Below are 22,175 nucleotides of genomic sequence, written 5' to 3'. Positions count from 1 at the left end.
TTATCATGCTGTGTTTTTTTGTTGTTGTTGTTTGTTTGTTTTTTGTCTTGTAGTACTTCTTGTAATTTTTGTTAAAGGCTGGAAATAATGTACTGGGTAAAAGGAACTGAGATAAATTGGCCTCTAGTGTGAAGTTTTATGTTTACCTGACTGGGATTTAGGTTGTGCTTATTGCTTGCTCTAGCTGTAGGAGTGAGAGGTTAAAATTTCCTCTGATATCCTTGTTTTGGTCACTCCTGTAATCTTCAGGTTTCCTTAGATACTTCTTAAATGAGGTCTGAGACATGCAGTTCTTTCACTTGTATTTCCTGTTATTATACAGGAGTTTAAATGATGTGGTGGTAAGGTGTGTGGGAGAGGAAGTTTTCTATGGCTGTATGGTAAGGTCTTGGTCTTTTGGTGAGTCTGTAACCCTGCCTATGACTTTCAGTGGTATTTCTCAATTTTCTCCCTCTTAGGTCGAACAGGAAGCCTAGAGGGGGCTGCAGGTGGGTGTTCTCTATTTGGTCACATGTTGTTCTCATTCTTTCCTTTAATTCTTTATATATGCTTTCGCTTTAGTTCTTTTTTTAAAAAACATATATATTATAGCTTCTTGTTGACTACTTTTTTCCCGTGTGAGCACCATACTTTCTCATTATTTTACATGTCTCATAATTTGTATTGAAACCTTTAGAGTTGCATTAATGTATCAGTTTTGGAAATCAGAACTCCTACTCAAAGTTTCTGTTATAGCTGTTTGTGTTTTAGTGACTTTCTTGTACTAATTCTATAATGTATATATTACTTTCCTGTTTGATCACTGAAGTCACCACTCAATTAGCTTGATGGTCAGCTAATGATTGAACAGATTTCTTCAAAAATCTTTAAATATCCCAACTTTCGCCAAGGGTCTCTCTATGTGTATGGGGCATGCCTTTAACTCTTAGGCAGACATTTTCTAACTCCACCTTAGACTTCACTTCTGCTTTTGCAGAATTACCAGGTCAGATGAAAGGAGAGCTTAGGGCCTTCTGGGGCCTTTCCCAGGAATGTACACAGCCTTTGTGTGCACAGGCCTATGCATACAAAGTGATCTTCTCATTTTCCCAAAATATGTTGAAGTTTTTCAAAGCCTCTGGTTGTCAGGAGATCACCGACTGAAACCCCCCACTTTGGCCAGGGCCAGTTACCTGAGTTGTCTCACAGCAGGAAGTCCAGATAAGGAACATGGTGCTGAAAATTAACGGGGAGAATTCGGGAGAGGTGAAAAGAGGGAGGAGACAGCCAACCTCCCAGAATACTTCATGCTGGAATCCATCTGGGCTGAGAGACGCACGTGCCACCAGGTAGGACCCTGAGTCACACTATGGGCCAAGCAAGATGATTGGCCAGAGGCAACCCAGAAAGTAACCCTCCTACCATAAAACCTGAGACTGCAAGCCACATGGCAGAGCAGTTCTCCTAGTTTCCCGTACCCTGCTGCTCTCTGCCCGGTGCCCCTTTCCTATACTAAAGTCTCTTGTTTTGTCAGCACATGTGTCTCCTCAGACAATTCATTTCTGAGTGTTAGACAAGAGCCCACTCTCAGGTCCTGGAAGGGGTTCCCCTTCCTGCAACATTTTGACATCTTATTCCCCACTTTTTCCTTTTAGGTTGTTTGGTGAACTTCTTATTAGTCCCAATCAGTAATGTTACTTCAGACAGACTGACATTAAACAATTGTCATTAATTTTCTTGAAACTTTCCCTGTAGATAGGCTTGTTCATACAAGGTAAGGACTCTGTCAGATCATATCAAGACACGAGAACAGAGCTTTTCATAGACCTGCCAGGTAAGTCAAATAGTAATAATTCCATGTGTGTGGGGCTTTTGGGATACTTCAAATTGATTCTGCTCCCTCAAACTTTGCTGCTAGATTGGTGGCTTTCCAGCTATAGTAGTTGTAAGGCTGTTCCATTTTCAGGACTACCACAGAGTTAAGGACAGGGGGATAGAGCAGGTTAAAGCCCTACAAGGCTTGCTCTTCATTTCAAGATTCAACCATTTTTCTTGGATAATCATTCCCTGGATTGTTGAAAATCATTGGTTAATTTTCAGGGTTCTGAAAATATTGATTTTGACAGTTTTTGCCAGTGTTCTCATTTCTTCTATGGAGGAGTATGTACTTGGAGGTCCTTACTTGACATACCTTTCATTAGTCAATATATACAAGAGTGTGTCCCCTGCCAGTGAAGATGATATAGGTAACAGAGTTGTTTGAAGATGGAGAATAGAGTATTGTTTTCCGAGAGAAATATCTCCATAGCCACTCTCTTGTGGCCCGAATTCCATGAAGTTTATTTTATTTTATTTTTTAACACCTTTATGGGAGTATAATTGCTTTACAATGGTGTGTTAGTTTCTACTTTATAACAAAGTGAGTCAGCTATACATATACATATATCCCCATATCTCTTCCCTCTTGCATCTCCCTCCCACCCCTCTAATTACAATAGCCAGGACATGGAAGCAACCTAAGTGTCCATCGACAGATGAGTGGATAAAGAGGATGTAACACATATAGACAACGGAATATTACTCATAGGTGAAGTTTATTAAACACGGTAAGCTCTGCAGCTTCTGATGCCCAGCTATACTTTGCTATTTTGCTTGAGTAAGGAGGATACCTTTCACTCTACTCTGACAGAGAAAAGAAGTACAGCTTCCTTGTTTCTTTATGCACTAGAGAAACCCAGGTTATAAAGAACACACACACACACACTTGCTTTCATTTCAACATTGTAAATATAAAATTGTATCATAACAATGGGAATATGTTATTTTAAAAGCAACAGATATGAACATATCATTGTCCCAGGGAGTATAATAAAAGGAGAATTTCCCAGGGATCTTTGTTTTGAAAAATATAGTGATATTGGGAGAGAGTTCAAAAGTCAGGGAAAGCGAGAAAGGAGACTTCCCCGTTGGCTTCATGCTTAAATATATTTATCTCTGAGGCAGAGAAGAATGAAAATTAAACTCTGCCTTTACACTTTACTTCTGTTACAACACTCCTCAACCCAACCCTTCTTGCTCTGTTTATCCAAATCCTGCCCATTTTTCAAAGTGCAGCTCAAATCCTGCTTCTGTTGTAAAGTATTCCCTGACAATTTCATCTGGAAGCAACTTGTCCTTCTTCTAAACTTCCACAAGACTTATTTTCCATACCACTCATTCATTACTTATTAGTTACTGACTGGTACAGATGTAATATTTTCTGAAATACTGCAGCTATTGTAGAGACTTTTTAAAATTCTTTTGTATATATTACATCAACATAACTAAAAGGAAGCACATCTGTAATGCTTACAGTATGCCAGATACTGTTTTGAGAGCCTTAGAGATATTAAAAGCTCTAACTACTTTACAAATATTAGGTAGCTAATAATAGATATTTTACGTGTGTATATGTATTTTTGTGTGTACCCAAGTAAAATATATGTATGTATATGTGTGAGGTATATGTATATATGTATGTGCATGTACTATATATGTATATATGTGTGTGATTATATATGTATATATGCATGTGTGTATACTTATACATACACGTATTAAATCTTGTTTTTCTCATGTGAATATCATATTGTAAAATTGAAATAAAACAATATTTATTCAGGAGTTTATTAAAAGACATCAATAAGTTGTTAATAATTACAAATTTATTATTGCATTTATGTTATTTTTCTCACTTCTATAATAGATAAAGGTACAGGCTGGTAAACAAGAAACACAGTATATCTTAGTACTTTCCATCTCTGATGAAAATTTTAGAAGGGGAAAAACCCCATATATTATATTTAGAGTAATACAAAATTGGATTTTGTTTCTGAAATGAGGACCCTCTTATTTTTATTCAGCAGACAAAACGTGTTGGTTTTATTTCTCTGAAGGAAAAAAATGTGTACACAAACAAAAACTACTTGACAATTACCTAAGAGTCCTCCTAGATTCTAGTCCAGCATCACCATCAACTAGCTCTAAGTATTAACCTTTCTGTTCCTTGGTTTCTTCATCTGGAGATGAGGGGCACCAGTTCAATTAACAGTATTATCTCCATTTCAAATTTCCAAATCCATGTATGATTTTGTCCATAGAGAAGACAGTCTATTCAAAAGGATTTTCAACCATATCTATCATTAGTTTCTACAGTTATACAACTTAATGTAATCCAGGCAAAAATTTCCATTTCCAGAAGCTGATAAAGATGAAGTGATTAAAATAAAATTATAGGAATCTATCTATACCTACATTACCCTTCTGTAGGTGTAAATATTTCCTGAATTGACACCATGCTGAAGATAATGCCAATTATTTAGAGCAGACAAGCAGGAAAATGTCTTTTAAAGTGCTTGCCTCTGTGCTAGGTATATCCTTGGAAAAATCCCACATTTATTCTGGACTAATGGATACTCTACCTTTTTTAGGTGCCTTTTCAACATCCAACCGTGAACGTATTGCTTTCTGTGCAGTTCAGTCAAATACAATCATACTTATAACGCTATTATTCCATGCTTCTGGATTATGTGGCTTTGAATTTGAAAGATATTTGTTAAAAACATGTTATGAAACAAAGAGATGGCAAGAACATATCTTCATGCCTATATCAAAAGTCAGCCCACAGCAAAGAAGTCTTCAAACTCATTTTTCTTTTTTACATTTTTTGTTAAAAAAATAGTGACTTATGAAAAAGGAACTAATTTTTTAAATTAGTAATGTTCTGCGTTGTGTTATTAACTAATCATCTGGAACTATAGATTATTTCCAACAAAACAGAAAATCCAGAGTGAGGGTCTAAGCTAGATGAACACTCTAAGAATATATATATATATAATGCATACATAAATACATACATATGTATGCACATACATATACATTCTTAGCGTAATAGATATAGTAGGATATATTATATTTCATTATATATTATATTCTTAGAATTTTGAATGTTTATATATATATATATATATATATATATATATATATATATACACACAGACACCCCCAGACTTAACGATGATTCAACTTAAAATTTTTTGACTACTGTGGTACAAAAGCAATACACATTCATTTGAAACCGGAATTCGAATTTTGAATTTTGATCTTTTCTCAGCTATCATGCAATATGATATTCTTCTTCTAATGCTGGGCTGCCACAGGGAACCGCAGCTGTCAGTCAGCGAGAGGATCACAAGGGTAAACAACCAATGCACTCAAAAACATTCTGTACCATACAACCATTCTACTTTTCACTTGCAGTACACTGAAACTGTTTGCTACACTACCTCCTAATTTTGGAACTGCTAAACAGAGAGTTGGGAACTCTTCCTAGATTAAAAGTACTGCCTTGGCCTTGTGCAATTATACTGTTTAGGTTGCTGGACAAATCCAAGGATAAAACTGGCCTGGACCTAGTGATGGGCAATTCCAAAAGCAAGCTGAATGTGAGAAGTTCACTCACAGAGAACCTTAGTGTTAAAGAGCCTCTCTACTTGGGAATGGCTCAACACTGGGAAAATAAACCCTGGTTCAGCTGTAAAGAGAGCACATCCTTGGCCATTTTTCCCCCTTAAGTCCGGAAACTGATGATCTGGTCAGCTTAGGAGAGGGAGGGAGGGAAGGAGGAAGGGAGGAAGATGAGAGAGAGAGAGAGAAACCTGTTAATAGCTGGTGCCAATTTAAAGAGAGAAGGAAAGGGCTTATTATATACGTACACGCTAATATTATTCTTAAAGCCAATTCTGATATATCCTTCGGGAAAGAAAGAGATGCAGCCATCTGTTAATGTGGCTTCAGCTTCTTGGTTTCCAAATGTTACAGCTGTCATGAGACCAGCCATTCCACCTGGGGCGAGGCCAGGAGGTTAGAGGTTAGAGTTGGGTTAGGGCTAGAGCTGTCCACTAAGGACACCACTAAACAGCAACAAAATCTTGGGGCGACCCCTCTCTCTTTCCTCGAGTGCTTTCGCTAGCCGGTCCTACTTCCCCACTCCTTTGGGAGTTTCCTGTTCCATTACGTAGGCAAGAGGGCGAGAGGTCCCAGCTTTCATCATTGTGAGTGGTTTGGCTGGGTGTGTACGTGCCAGTAACTGTGTGTGTGTGTGTATGTGTGTGTGTGTGTGCGTGTGTTGGGGGAAAGTGGAGCTTGCTACAAGGGGCTTAGAAAAACTAGTCGCCAATTTAAAATATTTTCGGAGTGTTTGAATGATATCTTAAAAGCTAATCCCACTCTCAAATTCAGCGAAATGAACAGCACAGATAAGGAAGATGAAGAGGGTGGAAAACCCAAACAGAGGAATGGAGCTGTCCATGCCCCGGGAGTGACAGGGGAGCGCTCAGAGGAAAGGAGCTCTGCAGAGAAAGTCACTCTGGCTCTTCTCTCTCGGTCCACCAGCCGGCGACTCTTCTTCTGTAAAAGCATTCCTAGAAAATAACCCTAAAACCGGGAAGGGTAGCGATCGTTGAGCGCAGTTTCCAGGAGCCGGTCCCCGCAGCCGGTAGAGGTCCCTCTCCCCCCGCGGCTGGCGCGGCATGTGGCGATCCGGCCCGGCGCGGGGGATGACTTCTTGCGGCCGGAGCTCGGCGGCGGAAGCAGCTGCTGCAGCTTGCAGGTGTGGTGGCGGCCGGCCGAGCTGACCACGCACAGACCCGGCGCGGCGGCCCTGCGGCCCCGGGGCAGCCGGCGCCGGGGACATGCGCTGATTCGATCCCTCCGGAGAAGGTAAGCAGCCCGGCTATTATTAGCGTCGGCCACACTGCGCGGTGCTTTCTGCTTGGTGAGTAATGGGGTTTGTAATACAGAGGGAAGACGGCGAATATCCCTGCCGCCTTCTGCAATGGGAAAAGGAGCAACAACTGGAATTGAATGTTAATGAGCCAAGTGCTTGAGATTATTGGAGGAGCGGTGTTACTGGGCAGAGAAAGAAGGCGGTCAGCCTCTGTAATCTTAAGATAATCAACCATTGCTATGCCACACTCGCTTAGATATTGAAGAGGATTCAGAATGTAAAATAATTTGAGTTGCACTTTTACGTTGCTACCTTCCACCTTCGCTTGGTTAATTTCTGGTTTGCGAGCAGCAGGTTCTTGTCAGCAGCCTGGAGAAGTAATCGGAAATCTTCCCTCTCCTTTGGCCTTCCTCAGTCTTCTCCCTTTCCAGTTATCAGAATGGGTCTGCACATTTCAACGTCAAACACCCACTTCAATACTGAACCTTTAGAAAGAATCTCAAATTAGAGGAGAAACTTACCTCCTGGAGTTCAGCTTGGGTTGAGCAGCGCTTGTCCCCACTTCCCCGTTCATTTACCATCTTCTCTTGTCAATCATTTCATTGATTTCCCCCCCACACCCCGCTCCGGGGATGCTGTGCCCATTAACAAGCCAGCTCTTGTCAGCTCCTGTCCACCACCTCTGTTCCGTGACTGATTTTTCAAGGACCCAGAATGGGCATTGCCTTATACCATGTTTGGACTATTATCTGTGTCCTTCCCCAAAATGCATGGCATGAAAACTCCTTTAAGCCCAGTACCAACATGGTTTCCGATAACTCCCTTCATTGTAGTCAGTGCAGCTACCAGATGGGTTTGGAGGACAGCAGAATCTGTTGGGGTGTGAGAAAGAGGGCTATACCTACATATTTTGCTCCATGTGCATCAGAATAGGTGGAAGTAGAAATGCAAATGTCCGTCTATCCCGTTTTTCTTGAAGCTTTTTTAGTCCAGCTAGGTTGTGAGACACCTAGCTGGGTAGGGTATGGGGCAAGCCCTCCTGCAAAAGCAAGCAGTGTGTTTGTCCTAGGATTCCCCCAATAACCTCAAAAGGGTTTCCAGAGAGGCTTTTCCCACAGACAGTCAGAAAGCCAGGGGAGGTGGCCAAGGTAAACCTCAGGTTATTTGGGCATCCTCATGTTAGTCTCCCCTTTTAGGGGTTCTGACCTAGGATTTCCCCACAAACACCTTGCCGCTGAGCTCAAGTGCCCATTCTTGTTGCCCACCTAGGGATGTACAATTGAATGCTATTCTGTGTAATGGTGAAGATTGCTATGGTGGGCATAGCAAATGTGCCACTTCACCAACAGAGAACAGTTGCAATAAGCCAGACTGTGTGGTGTCTGTGTGCCAATATTCCATTTAAAAAGAGATTTGTTATCTTTAAATCTGAAATTAAACATACAGTTTGACTCAAAAGGCCATGGATTTTATTTTAACAAATTAAAATAGGAGATCAATGAAAAAGAGGGCCAGGGTTTATAGCTAACCTTCTTACCTTCTTTTTATTTATTTATTTATTTATTTATTTTAGGCTGTGTTGGGTCTTCATTTCTGTGCGAGGGCTTTCTCTAGTTGTGGCAAGTGGGGGCCACTCTTCATCGCAGTGCGCGGGCCTCTCACTATGGCGGCCTCTCTTGTTGCGGAGCACAGGCTCCAGACGCGCAGGCTCAGTAGTTGTGGCTCACGGGCCTAGTCGCTCCGCGGCATGTGGGGTCCTCCCAGACCAGGACTCGAACCTGTGTCCCCTGCATTAGCAGGCAGATTCTCAACCACTGCGCCACCAGGGAAGCCCCTTACCTTCTTTTTTAAATATTGCTTTTAGGACAAGATACTGGTTCTGAAAAATCATGTTACTTCTATTATATATCATTATTGTTTTTCTGGTTACAAATTCTCTATTTATAAATACACTTTGGAAAGATTTGAGTTGGTTTCTTTGTCTCTATCTTCAGTATATGAGGCAGAAGGAGTGGAGGGGGGTGGGCAAATCCCACTCCAAATGGCCCACTCAAAGAACTGTTCCCCGGACCATGCAAACCTCTGGACCGAAATTTTTTTGGCTGGTTGTTATTATTATCTTTAAATGTGGTTTGGGTTTGAAATATTAAATTTTCAATATTCTAAAATTTTGACTCAGGCACACCAACTAGAAGAGAGAACAAAGAACAAGAATAGCAAGACTGTTTTCCACCTTTCTTACCTAATTGTAAAATATTTAATTATATGAATAATTATTCTGAATCATAAGTGAAAAACATATTAAAACAATAATTCATTTTTAAGAAAGTAGCCCAAGGTTTATGAAATACAGGTTAGTGCAATTGATCTTAAGTACAGTAAAAATTTCTGTAATTTTAAGAGGTGTTTTTATGTTGAGTATTAGTACATGAAAATATGCTAATGATGGTTAGAAACTGAAATGTCTGTTAGTTGGTTTCTGAAGAAACTGAATTCTTTGGCAAGAAATGGGGCAGGATTAAGGGACTGGAGCCGCCAAAGCTGGCATCATACCTGCCAGTGATTTTATAGGTGAGATGGATGCACTAAGTTATGGATTAGGGTTGGAGAAAACTTCTGGGGAAGAAAGAAAACAAGATAGAAAATATAATTTGTTATTTTAGTGCAACTAAGATAATTAAATTTAAGGTGTTTCTGAATTTGGACTTCCTTATATTTAAACAGTTTCTGAGGAAAGTTTGTAAATTCAAAGCCCTAGGTAGACATAGTTGATTTCCTAACCGAAACTGATTTATGACTCTATTTCCTTTTTTCAAAACGTTTCCCAGAGAAAAGAAAAATTACTTGCCCCGTGTTAAGGAGGAGTAATACCAAATAGAAGGATGTACCGCTATTACTTGCTAAATGAACTGTAGGACCTTTTTTGTAGATTTCACAAGACAGAATTGAAATCAATCTGTTGCTTTCCAATCACGTAAAAAACAACATTTAGTCTGGTGGGTGGTCAGTGTTATCAGTAATTTAAGACTTGAGTACCGATTTAGGATTCAAAGTTGCCCTCTCCTTACAAAAGGCATTTTCTGGTGCTGCATTACTGCCATTCGCTACAATTGAAATAGACTTATCCTGAGATTTTGAAAAACAGCAAAAGAAATAGTAGGATTAATAAGGCTTTGCCTCCACTGAGAATGGGTAGAAAAAGTGTTATTTTGAAAGTTCTCAATGGCCTCTTAATTGCCAGATTTCTGCGCTGTTTCAAACTGTTTTTTTTTTGTTGTTTTTTTTTTTTTGCGGCACGTGAGCTTCTCACTGCTGCAGCCCCTCCCGCCGCGGACGGAGCACAGGCCCCAGACGTGCAGGCCCAGCGGCCAGGGCTCACGGGCCCAGCCGCTCCACGGCACGTGGGATCCCCCCGGAGCGGGGCACGAACCCGCGCCCCCTGCATCGGCAGGCGGACCCCCAACCACTGCGCCACCAGGGAAGCCCTCAACCTGTTTTTTATGTCTTTATTTTTAAGTTCTCTTCTAAGTTCTTTTTTAAAAATTTTACTGCTTAGTGTTTTATTCACTAAAATAGCACTTTTAATTGACGTATAGTTGATGTGTAATATTATATAAGTTACAGGTGTAAAATATAGTGACTCACAATTTTTAAAGGTTATACTCCATTTATAGTTATTATAAAATATTGGCTATATTTTCTGTGCTATGCAATATATCCTTATAGCTCATTTTATAATAATAGTTTGTACCTCCTAATCTCCTATCCGTATATTGTTCTTTTTTTTTACATTCAATACTTGTGTTCAAAAGTATTATAATAAGTAATATATAAAGAGATATCTCTTTATCTAGTTTCTCACTAATCCCCTTAAATTACCTCAAGACCAGCCTAGAACAAGTGATATTTATTTGTAGTTTGTGCCTCATGATGTCACGACTATATGTCTTCATTTGTTCCTTTCACTCACCCTGCTACACGGTGAAACCTTGCTCACATCATACACTGCCTCTTCCATGAACCCTTCCCCATACCCACCTTCTTTCTCATTTCAGATGTGTTTCTCCCTTGTCTAAATTCCTATGGCACTTTCTATTTTGGTCTATCCTTTAGTTTGAACATGATTTGCTGTTCTAAAATAACCCTAGAGAGCAGAGTCTTTGACTAACAAGTTTTTATTACCTGCAACTCATAATACAGTGCCTAGCTATGTATATTCAAAGTAGTTGTTCAGCAATTTGATTTTAGTGAAGAAATTAGCTATTATTTTCCGGGGGTGTATATCCACCTACTCTAATATCCAAGTTAGGCTCTAAATAATGTGTGCAAGTGCGTTTTAGTTTAAAATCCCTATATAATAATATAGTGAAAGTACATTCAAACAGTTATATTCAACAAAAGTTATTGTGAGCTTACATGCCCTTAAGTGGATATTGGCTCATCCGCATCAAACAGCACAGTAAGCGTTACAAAACAAAACGTTAAAGAAGACATTGTACCAGCTTTCAGTATGCTTTCGTTCTACTGAAAACAAGTAAGCAGGGGAAGATGTCTTGCATAAATAAGTACTAGTTTTAAAGCACTCTGCTAGGTACTTTCATCTATGGTATATAATTTCATCCTTCTACTATATGCTAAGTTTACACTGAGACTCAGAAATCTTACCTAAATGGCAGAGATTCTTTCCACATTAACATGCTGTTCTTTGAAGTGTTAACGGGTGAAGGAAAACTACAAAAACATAATCAGAGTAGTTTAAAATTGTTTTGTGATCGGGCTTTCCAGCGCTTTTTAAACTTTTGGGTCTTAACATCCCCTTGAATAATTCAATAAAGGCTATGCATCCACTCCCCTAGTACATACACAACACACACACATAGAATTTTGCCTGTAATTGCAGGTGTTTACAGACCTAATAAAGGCCTCCTTTGCAAATGCTTTAAGGACATCTGCGCTGGGCTCAGTTTTTCTTTTTGCTTGTTCTATGCTTAACATTTATTTTTGTACCTATTAAAATTAAACAAATTGTTATCTGTTATAGATTGAGATATAAACCTAAGCAGCTTCGTACTTGACAACTTTTCTTTTTGCATTTTTGTATTCTGTCCTTCTCTCTCACACAAACATAGAAATTTATATAAATGAGATCAAATAATACTTTTTTGTGAAGAGAATGCTTAGAATGTATTCTTAACGATTTTTCTATATATCACACGTCAGTGTTAGCTGTAGTCATCGTGTTGTACGTTATGTCCATAGTATGTATTTATCTTACAATTGGAAGCTTGTACCTTTGACCATCTTCCTCCAATTTCCCCTCCCCTGACCCTCTGTCTCCTGTAACCACAGGTCTGATCTCTTTTTCTATGATTGTTTTCTTTTTTTTTTAGGTTCCACGTATAAGTGAGATCATATAGTGTTTGTCTTTCTTTCTCTGGCTTATTGAACTTAGGATAAAGCCTTCAAGGTCCATTTCTGTTGTCTCAAATGGTAGCATTTCTTTGTTTCCTTATAGATGAATAATATTTCAGTGTGTGTGTGTGTATGTACATATGATATGTATATATCTATAAATGTATAAAACAACCTCTTTACCCATTTGTCCATCAGTGGGCACTTAGGTTGTTTCCACGTGTTGGCTATTATAAATAACGCTGCTATGAACACGGGGGTGCAGATATTTTTTGAGTTAGTGTTTTTATTTTCTTTGGATATATTCCCAGAAGTGGAGTTGCTAGATATATGTAGTTCTAGTATTAATTTTTGAGGATCCTCCATACTGGCTTTACCAATTTACAATCCCACCAACAGCACAAGGGTTCCCTTTTCTCCACATCCTCACGAGCATTTGTTATCTATTGACTTTTTGAGGATGACTGTTCTAACAGGTGTGAGGTAATATCTCAGTGTGGTTTCAATGTGCATTTCCCTAATGACTAGTGGTAATGAGCATCTTTTCATGTACCTGTTGGCTTTTTGTGTGTCTTCTTTGGAGAAATGTCTATTCAGGTCCTTTGCTTATTTTTTAATTGGGTATTTTTTTTTGCTATTGATTTGTTTGAATATTTAATTTATTGTGGATATTAACCCTTATCAGATATATGGTTTACAGATATTTTTTCCCATTCTAGAGGTTGTCTTTTCAATCACTTTGTTGATTTTGTTTTTGTTTTTCTTTGCTGTGCAGAAGCTTTTTAGTTTGATGTAGTTCCATTTGTTTATTTTTTATTTTGTCGTTTGTGTTTTCAGTGTCATATCCAAAAAGTCATTACCAAACCCATGTAATGAGCTTTATCCCTATGTTTTCTTCTGGCAGTTGCATAGTTTCAGGTCTTACATTTGAGTCTTTAATCCAATTCAAGTTAGTTTTGTGAGTGGTATAAGATATTGGTCCAATTTCATTCTTTTACATGTGAGTATCCAACCATCCCAGGGTACCCTTGTATGTAACTTCTCTCTTTTCTCTTGCTGGTCTTAAAATTCTTTCTTTGTTTTTAACTTTTGACGATTTAATTTCAGTGTGTCTCAGTGTAGCCCTATTTGAGTTCAACCTTTTTGGGCTTGATTGGGCTTCATGGATCTGAATGTCCATTTCTCATCCTAGGTTTGGGAAGGTTTCACCCATTATTGCTTTAAATATACTTTTTCCCCCCTTTCTCCCTCTCTTTTCTTCTTCTGGAATTCCCATAACATGAACATTGTTTAGTTTCTTGTGTCCCATAATTTCCATAGGCTTTCTTCACTCTTTTTATTCTTTTCCTTTTTGTTCCTTTCACTGGGTAATTTCTAATGTCCTAACCTCCAGTTTGCTGATTCTTTCTTCTGCATGGTCGAATCCACCTTTGAAACTTTCTGTTGAATTCTTCAGTTCAGTTATTGTATTTTTAAAATCTAGTGTTCCTGTTTTTTTGATGTTGCTATTTCCTTGTCAAACTTCTTGTCTTGTTCATGCATTGTTTTCCTAATTTCACTTAGTTGTCTGTGCTTTCTTGTAGTTCACTAAACTTCCTTAGGAGGATTATTCTGAATTCTTTGATAGTTCATAGATCTTCATTTTTGTAAGGTCAGGTATTGGAGTTTTCTGACTTTCCTTTGGTGGTGTCATATTTGCCTAATTTTTGTGATCCTTGATTCCTTACATTGGTATCTGCATATTTGAGTAATTGGGCTCTTCCTCCAGACTTTACTGGGTATTGTATTCAGTAGTAGTAGTAGATGGGGCTAGGAATTAGTTTCGTGGCAGAGAATCAGAGCCTGTATAGGACCTGGCTCTGGACAGGACCCAGAGCCTGTATAGTTCATTGTTTGGGAACCCAAATCAGGCCAGAGTGTGCACTTAATTCCCTGGTCAGGTGAGGACACTGGTTTTGCCCTGCAGATCGGGGAGGCCGCAGGCTGTGCTGTCTGTTCAAGTGCCACTGTATCTAGGGCTGTTTAATGGGCTGTACAGCTTCCCATGCTCTCTGTTTAGGTTCCCCAGTTGGACATGCTGAAGGCTGTATTCAGTGATGAGTAGGGCTATGAATTAGATTTCCTGCCTGGGTGCAGCAGAAGAAGCAGCTCTAAAGCCAGTAAAGCTCTTTGTTGTCTTAACTGAAGCTGATCCACACCCCACGTTCTGTGGCTGAACAAGGCCACCGGCTTTGCTTTGCAGACTATCAGCTCTGCCTACCCTTCTCTAGGCTTGAGCACTGCTGGGCCGCACGGTTTCTAGGAGTTGTCACCAATCCTTCTAGTCAGATGGGCCACAGTACATCCACAGCAGATGGGATGGGGCTAGTCCCAGTTCCTTTGCCTGGGTGGGATGAGGAGGGGCCACTGCAGGCTACTCTTAATTTCTCAAAGAGGCTCCCCAGTTGGGAGGATCTGGGAGCTACTCTCAGCCTTGGATATGAATTAATCTCCCTGCCTGTGCACGATACAGGATCCCTCCACACCTGGTACTGGCTCTGCTTTGTACCAGAGCCAGTGATGAGCTCTGGCTGCCTGCCACTTGGCTGGAGCGGCTGGAGCACGACTGGGCCAAATAGCTTCCAGGATTTATTGCCAGCCCTTTTGGTCAGATGGCCAGAAGACACTCTCCACAATGGGTGGGCTGTGACTCTGCTCTTTCCCTGGGTGTGGGCAAACCAGGCTCAAGGGCCAGATACGTATCAGGTGGATCTGTACCCTGCTGAGTTCCCTGGTTGTAGTGCCCCGCCAACCTGGCTCTGTAGATAAGCAAAGATGCCAGTTATGATCACTACCTGGGCACTGCAGGTATGAATTCCATTTGTCACAATCCATGTGCTGGCTATTGCATGCCCCTTCCCCCTTCATCACAGTCCAACTTTTAGTGGTCAAACCCTGCAGGTTTCCCTGCAATCCCAGTGGAGCAGATTAGAGCAGTGGCTCCCACAAAGCAACCCCAATGCTAGTGGTAGTGCTTGCTGTCCCCCACTTCTCTTCTCCTACTGGAGGAACCAGAGGTTCAGGGGAGACCTCACCCATGGTGCTCCACTGGCCTGGGGGAGGGGCAACGTGGTCAACGTGTAGCTCCTTCTCTCACCCTTCTAATGCAGTCTGTCTTGGTCTCTGTGGTGCACGGGGGTGCTTCAGCCTCACCTCCATGTTTTAGGATCCTCTCAAATAGTGTCCTGTTTCCAAATAATTGTTAGTTGTTCCTCCTGGGAGGGGGGTGTGGAGCCAGGAATGACCTTGGTGATGTCACCCCACTCTGGGCTTACTTTGACAATATGTGTGTCCTTTATAGCCCAGACATTTCTGGTACTTGAAATGAGGTTCTCCTTTTATTGTTCTCCCTGCTTTAGGACCTAAAATGAGAGCTGTTCATTAGCACTGGCACAAAGGCTGCTGAGATGACTAGGAAGCAAGTGCCAAGGAGAATAGTGAATCAAAGAACCTTGATTCATGGAAAAGGAATCCCAGAAGGAGCTCTAAACGTTACACATTCCAAATGATTTATTCAGGGTTTTCCAATCAAAACCATTTTTACAAAAAAGAAACAGTTCTCAGACTTAGAGCACTATACTGCCAAGTATGTAGAAGAACATTGCCAGCAGTTGAGTGGTGTGGTCTAGTGTGAAATATATTCAGTTTTCTTAGGATGGACATATGTCTACTTCCAAGTTACTATTTCTTTCTAGTGATGCTGTCTACAGTAATATATTTGCTTTTGCCAAGTTAAGAAAACAATGACATCCCTCCCAGGTTCTAAAACAATTACCAGCATAAAAATACATTAAAATTTTTAGCTGATACTTAAGGAAACCAGCACTAGCTAGCGTTCCTACTGATGCTAGTATTCAAAGAGAGGCGTGACAAAACCATGAATCTAGAAAACACCGGGTTGGAAAGATGGAGAGAAAGAACTCAAGAGGACTACTTAAGCTGTTGACGTCTTTACATGTCCCCAAATATGATAATAACCATATAAGCTCCTAAAATAAGTGCAATTTTATGCAAACTTCATAATACGCCTAGTAAGAGGTAAATTTTTACTTTATGTTATAGTTTATTTTTATTTTGGTAAAATGTCCCATAACATAAAATTTACCATTTTATCCATTTTAAGTGTATCATTTATTGGTATTAAGTCCATTTACAATGCTGAGCAGCCATTGCCATTATCCATGTTAAGACCTTTTTTATTATCCCAAGCAGAAACTACTCACTAAACAATAAGCCCTTATTTCTCCCCTCCCCTTAGCCTCTGGTTCACTCTGTTCTATTTTCTGGGTTTATAATTTGCCTATTCTAACTACCTCATATATGTGGAAACATACAATATTTGTCCTTTTGTGTCTGGCTTCTTTCACTTAACATAATGTTTTCAAAGTCCATCCATGTTATAGCATGTATCAGCATTTCATTCCTTTGTAAAGCCACACAATGTATAGTGATTTTTAGTTGCAAAACACTTTTAGTACATTCTGTTTCTATTATATTAATGATATCTAGCATATATCACTACCATATTACCTTTAGTAGATGCCCAGTTATGTGTACTATGAGTGAGCCATAATTTCATTCTGTCAAAACCCATTGATAAACATTTATTAAGTTCCAAACAGTTTTATGATTTCAAGAAATGTGGTAATGGACATAGAGGTTCATGTCTTTATGTGCTGGAGCTTTTACTTTTGATGGAAGAATTCTTGGAGTGGCATGGCATGGTATGGTTGGGTCAGAGATTATGCAGAAACATTTATAATTGGAATACATACATTGACTATAAAAACCATAAACTTCTTCAACAGATAGTATTCCTGTATTTTATGTAACCATTTATGACTATCTTAAAAATGAATGCAAGTAATATAAGGGAATCCATTTAATGTGATTTGAGCAAGGAAACATTCTCACTTTTTCATTTCTAGTTCATGGAAGAAAATTCCTATACAGAAGTATTGAAATATTTCAAGTCTCTGGATCACACATTTCATCATTTCAAAAATATTACAGAATACATCACAGATGTCAGTCAAGTCTTGTAACACCAGTGTGGAAAACTAGTAACATTTATAGCTAGTTTTTTTTTTAAGCTTCAGCAATGGATCATTTCTATCCAGCCTAATCTTAAATTTAATTAGATTAATTTTTAAAACAAAAAACATTAATTTTTAATCTAAAACTATTTTTAGTTAATATTTATGCACCTGCATTATGGTAAATATGTTATTTTATTTTATTTTTCTTAGTTTCTTTTTAGAGTATCTTTTAAAATTTATTTTGAAACAGAATAATTAAAGCCCAAAGATGAGAATGTCTCATTTCAGCTAAACTAAAGAATGTTGGAATAGCTGAAGTATGAACACAATTGGCAAAAGTTTTCACTACCCTCCTTAGAAGAAGACTGTTTTGATTTGCATGGTCCAAAAAAGGAGAAAGAGATAACTTGCTGGGGATTGCATCCTGCTTTACTTAAATTAGACATTAACAGGCTAAAAGGGCAAGGGTGAAGCAACATGTTTATAACATATTTTTGAAAAACTACTTAAAGGTGAAGGGTTGCAAGAACACAGACAGACACACCCTAGACATTTCACAACAATATTTTAAGGTATGCCTTTTCTTTGGTTGATAGGGATGGAGGGACCTATTAATAAACATTTCTCCTATTTTCTTTTGTCTTTATTGCTGTCTAATCAAACCCTCATTAAAAAACAGACATAAAACAAATAAGCATTCTGACTTTTGCCTGAATAAGCAACAACAAGCTCACATCTTAAACAATGGACTGCAATGGCTATGAGACTGAGGATCCTTGGTCATTGCAACAGTAGCGGCAACAGAACCTGCTTTGTTCCTTCTGTTGTATACTGCAGAATCTGAGTAAATAGAGAGAAGTCAGTGATACCTTTAGTGCCATTTCTTACACTCCTCTCCATGATCTTTCACATTCAGGTTCTCTGGTAATCTCAATGTAGTGAAAAACAACCAGGATGCTAATACCCTCTATCCATTCACAAAACTTAATGCTTCTGAGACTTGCAGAAATAATGTTGAATCTGAATTGGTGGTACCCAATAGAGTCACTAATAATAATCTGTCAGACTCAGCAAATCCAAATTCAGATTTAAAGGCCATCAAATTTTAAAGATTACGAAGATTTTAAGATTTCATTATTTGTTATATATGGTCATATGTAAAAATTTAGGAAAGTAAAATTGTATGTATAGGTTTTTAATTATAAGCTATATTCACTGGAGAATTAATGCATTTTTAAAAGGATTCATTCTGAAAAGATTACATTAGCACTTTTTTTAAACCACTACCCTCAAAAATAAATTGTGACAAATCATTGTTCATCCAAGTTTATCTCTCATCTCAAGGAAGTGAGTTGTTCTTGGGGAAATTGCTTTCATCTAATTTGTGCTTTCCTGCAGCGTATCAAGCTGAAATGAAGTGGGGTTGACATTCTTAACTATTATTACGCGCCAACATTTACCAGAATTACCTAATGATCAGTACCGAAGAGTTTTATAATAAATAAATATGTATGTCCTGAGAGTCTCCACTGATACAAGTTAGTTGAGACATGGCTGGTGATCCTGTAGAAGAGATATCTAGATTATATTTCTTACATCATCTCCATATTAGAAAGCAATCCAGGATTGCAAAGCAAGGCATGAGACAGTAGCATTTGGCTCTAGGGCACACCGGCTTCAGTAGTTGCGGCGCGCAGGCTCAGTAGTTGTGGCTCGCGGGCTCCGGAGTGCAGGCTCAGTAGTTGCGGCGCATGGGCTTAGTTGCTTTGCGGCATGTGGGACCTTCCCAGACCAGAGTTCGAACCCGTGTCTCCTGCATTGGCAGGCGGATTCTTAACCACTGCACCACCAGTGAAGCCCAAGATACAGATTTTAATAAGAAAATATTAGGCAACAGTTCTCTTATCTCTGTCTTTTTCTATCTCATTGATTGTGAAGAATACAATCATAGAGAAAGCAAAATCTACATGAGTTGAAAATATTCTCCACCTGCATGCATGTTAGAGTGGATGTGTAACATCTTCACAGGGTTTGTGAAATCACTATTTCAGCACAGAAATTAAATATGACACTAAAATGATCTGACACTAATTAATCTATTGAATAAGGGGAGGAGGATTGGCATTTGGTCATCGTTTAGAAGAAAAAAAATCATTAACCTGTTAGGCAAAATACTTGTCTTTAAATTACCTCTTAATAAATATACTAGAAAATGAAATAAAATGGCAGTGCAGTGTTATGAAAGGAAAGCAATTGGGTTGATCTCAAAGTGAGTGAGTATAAAAATCAATGTTTTTTGTTTAGTTTGTTAATAATTTTATCCTTAGAGCTCTCAGGCAGGTAGCTTTTGGTCATTTTTAAGATCAATCAAAAAGTTCTAAACATTATTTTTAAGGTATGCAGATCACTAGGCCCTCCCCGCCTCCTTTCTCTCTTTCTTTTAATTTTTTAATTTACTTTGGGGAGTTTTGGCTACCATTTCTGTTCTAATCATGTTTTTCAGGAAGTGAATTTGAACTTTGAACCTCACCTAGTTTGAATCCTACCTCTATTGTTTTCTGTCTCTATGACTTAGGGTAAGTTACTTAACCACTGTGAATTGTTTCTGGATATTTAAAACAGGGAAATCACAGGGTTGTTGCGAAGATGAAAGAAGATAACATAAAAGGGAACTTATTGCAGTGTTTGAGACATAGTAAGGGTTAGTAAATATTTCCAGTTTTCATCTTTCTAATTCTCGTGAGCAGTTTACAATGAGATCTGATTACCACAGATTTTCCCTTAAATTATGAACCTTTTCCTACCCCTCTCCATTTTAAACCAAACCTTGAAATGACTGAACCTCATAGGAAGATGTCTCAATGCACGTAATCCCAGTAGCAGGAGAGGTTGAAGCTCCCACAATGCAAAGTTGTCAGGCTCTGATCTGGCAGTAGCTGTGGGAATTAGTCTTAGCTTCTATTTTTAACTCTGCAAGGAGTTGATTGGATGACCTGGGAAAACTCAGTTGGCATCTTATTTTCTTTCTGAATTTCTTTCTGCATCTTATTTTCTTTCTGAATTGTACCATTTGTCTAATCACTCTTTTCACTGACTCATTATCAGAAATGATATGAAGGTTGTTGAATTACGGTGTTGATTTCAGAGGTAATGTTCTAGAAAATAGGAATTGTTCCCTTTCTTAAAAGCAATAGTTGACAATTTTATTTTTTTCTGATACAGTGTTGAAGTTCCTGGGAGAGGGCAACTTTAATTTATAAAGAGTTGTTAACATTCACTTCCTCTAACAAAAGCCTTTAAAGGTAATACTACTATCTTCCTTGTACCCCAATCTTTTTTTTTAATATGTAACTTTTGAAGTTTTTTAATGTTAATCAATATCATTAAGTTGTCCAAAAAGGAAAATTAATCTGTTACTCCATTGTACACCATATACAAAGGAATCTTCTTGGTATATGATATCTTTCTATTTTACTGAATCTCAATGAATTTAGAGAGTACATGTAAGAATTTTAATATTCAGAGTCTTATTCATAAATGTGCAGTACTGAGTAGATTCAATCACTAGCAACACCTTTAAACTGAAATCAAAAATAGAGCCTCAATTAACGTGAAAACTTTAGTACCAGAAACACCTGCCTATAAAAACTGCACTGTTAGTATACAGACGAGCTTCAGTATGATAACAATTTTGTTGGGCTTAAAAAGCACATAATTTTACATTTTTTTTGACTTTTTATCATTATGTGGACCATTTAGGTCTAAGGAAACAAGTACAAAAACTGCCTAAAAAGCCTTCCATTTAATATGTAAGCCATAGTTGTCCACAAGAGAGAATTTTGTGGTGATCAACAACTCTAGCCAAATCGGCAATAATTTATTTCAGTTGGTAGAGTCTAATCATGTGTACCTAACTATGTTCTTTTAAGTAAAAAGTGTAAAACATTTTTAGTAGTAAGTTTGTCCTGAATTTCCAAATCAATATTTTTAATCCCTGTTTGAATACTGAATTCATTAGCTATTCACCAAAGGCTTGAGGCATAGATTTTGGGCATAGTCTGCTTCTAAGATGAGATGTAGCAAACAGTCTAAATTCCTGTTTTAAATATACATGTGCATACACGTATATTATACAAAAATTTATATACAGACATTCCCCGAATTACAGTGGTTCGACTTACCGATTTTTCTACTTTACCATGGTGCGAAAGTGATACTCGTTTAGTAGAAACTATAGTTTGAATTTTTTCAGAGTATACTTTGAATTTAGAGTAGAAACTATACTTTTCCCAGACTACTGATAAGCAGCATGATGCTCTCTTGTGATGCTGGGCAGCAGCAGCAAGCCACGCCTCCCACTCAGCGACTGGATCACACCTGACACACTTAACAACCGTTCTGGTTTTCACTTTCAGTACAGTATTCAATAAAACAAATGAGATAGTCAACAGACTATTATAAAATAGGCTTTATGTTGATGATTTTGCCCAACTTTAGGCTAATGTGAGTGTTCTGAGCACCTTTAAGGTAGACTAGGGTAAACTATGACGGTTGGTAGATTGGGTGTAGTATAAGCATTTACAATTTATGATATTTTCAATTGATGTTGGGTTTATCAGGATGCAATGCCATAGTAAGTTAAGGAAGATCTGTACTTATGTGTATTATATATATTAATTATATTTAGCCAATTATGTGTGTAAATATATATATGCATGTATATATGTCTGTTTTCATGAACATTTGCCTTCTGTTTCAAATATTTGATAATATTTATTATTTTTTTATTTTTTGATTATATTTAAAATAAACAGAGAAGTTCTTGGAGAAGCATTTGAAGAACCTTTGTTTCCAGAGTCAACTTTTGCAAAGAAAACTTAGTATTTCACTAGCTGTTTATTTTTCAATAGTTAAAAAATATTTTTAAAATTTCAAAGTGA

At 38.3% G+C, this 22,175-nt stretch overlaps 1 long non-coding RNA gene across 1 annotated transcript in view; it reads left to right on the top strand.

Moving 5' to 3' along the window:
* The first annotated feature begins 5,089 nt into the window (after nt 1-5,089).
* LOC149747016 (uncharacterized) overlaps nt 5,090-22,175 on the top strand; it is a 92,378-nt gene continuing 75,292 nt past the window's right edge. The window contains exon 1 of the long non-coding RNA XR_016388480.1: nt 5,090-6,738. This is a non-coding gene — a long non-coding RNA (uncharacterized LOC149747016). The remainder of the gene's footprint in view (nt 6,739-22,175) is intronic.

This window comes from Delphinapterus leucas, chromosome 17 (genome assembly GCF_059928025.1).
Source record: "Delphinapterus leucas isolate spDelLeu-1000000601 "Yukka" chromosome 17, BTC_Dleu_Yukka2, whole genome shotgun sequence".
In the NCBI taxonomy this organism is placed as follows: Eukaryota; Metazoa; Chordata; class Mammalia; order Artiodactyla; family Monodontidae; genus Delphinapterus; species Delphinapterus leucas.
The sequence above is the reverse complement of the archived record's forward strand: the minus strand, read 5'-3'. Positions and strand labels throughout refer to the sequence as shown.